Source organism: Trypanosoma equiperdum, assembly GCF_001457755.1.
Source record: "Trypanosoma equiperdum strain OVI genome assembly, contig: ctg_1622, whole genome shotgun sequence".
In the NCBI taxonomy this organism is placed as follows: Eukaryota; Euglenozoa; class Kinetoplastea; order Trypanosomatida; family Trypanosomatidae; genus Trypanosoma; species Trypanosoma equiperdum.
The window spans coordinates 5,221-5,462 of record NW_027123641.1 but is presented as its reverse complement, the minus strand read 5'-3'; positions in this window follow the sequence as shown (position 1 = coordinate 5,462).

Here is a 242-nt window from a genome sequence, read left to right as displayed (position 1 = left end):
ACTACTACTACTACTACCCTCAAAATTCTTTAATATCTGCTTAGTGTTTTGCGATTGCGCAGTCAAAATAAGGAAGTCACTGCAGTGGCAAGGAATGGGTGTGTGTGGGGTACCTTTCATGATTGAAAAAGAAAAAAAAAGAATAAAGGAGGAAGAGAAGGAGTGGATTATGTCTTACGATATATTTAGTACCTGTACTTATTCATTTGCTTATTTTTTTATTTATTTGAATTCTCATTCTC